This window comes from Topomyia yanbarensis, chromosome 3 (assembly GCF_030247195.1).
Source record: "Topomyia yanbarensis strain Yona2022 chromosome 3, ASM3024719v1, whole genome shotgun sequence".
Taxonomy (NCBI): domain Eukaryota; kingdom Metazoa; phylum Arthropoda; class Insecta; order Diptera; family Culicidae; genus Topomyia; species Topomyia yanbarensis.
Window position 1 is genome coordinate 313,110,827 of NC_080672.1, and position 916 is coordinate 313,111,742.

General features: G+C 41.5%; 1 long non-coding RNA gene across 1 annotated transcript; it reads left to right on the forward strand.

Annotated features, from left to right (window-relative positions):
- Positions 1-389: 389 nt before the first annotated feature.
- LOC131689176 (uncharacterized) lies at positions 390-916 on the forward strand. Its single transcript, XR_009305358.1, has 3 exons — positions 390-420; positions 497-553; positions 623-916. It is a non-coding gene; the product is annotated as an uncharacterized LOC131689176 (long non-coding RNA).

Sequence of the window (916 nt, forward strand, 5' to 3'; positions counted from 1 at the left end):
CGTTTTTCTGCGCTCCAAACGGATTCTCGCCGATCGTGCCTGCCGACTGGAAAGCGAGGCAGAAAGATAAAGTGAAAGAGTTTTTTTTCCCTCGTTTGCGGATTGAGCCTGTCTTATCCGTGTGATCCGCGAGCGGTGGTTGAATTAAGATATTTAATAATAACAACACACAACTGCGAAGAACTAACTGCGAAGAACTAACTGCTCAGAAGCAGAACAGAGAGAAATAAAAGCAGACTCCACGTTGGACGCAATGTGGTAGAAAATTTATGATGACGATTTTCTTCAGTCAACCGAAACCGGGCCAAGGTGATGCATTCGCAAAGGGATTATCTTTGAACCAGGGTGTTTCCATATCATTTGTATATAGGGAGAAAATTGCCTCATAACAACGGAACACCCTTAAAGGAGGCTAGGCAGGTTTGTGGGGAACCTAAGAGTATTTATAGGTAGATAAGCCATTTGTCGTACTATTAAATATTCGTTTTCGTTTCAGCAGATGCACTACACCGGTGTAAGACTGACTTCATTTACTTTAGCATGAATGTAACAGGTAAGTTTATTTCTTTTACTGATGTTGCAGCACAACAAAAACGTTATAAGTAGTACGTCTTTAATTTAGCCTACCTACCGGCACAATGTTTGACCCATATCTGGCCCTTTAGATAAGTAATACCACAGCCAGTTGAACTCGAGGTGCAGCAGAGCTAAATTGTGCTGAAAGCGAAATAAAGAGTGAAACCACGATCTGCCAGAGGCGCTCCATGGATAGGGTATATGTTTCAATGTTGGATCCAACGATAACACACCAGGCATAGATAATTAAGGTTCAATTGAAAAAAGCTTGGGAAAGCGGCCATCTTGGAAAATGAAAAAAAGCAGTTTTTTCAGTTGAAGCAATGTTTTCGGGGCATTT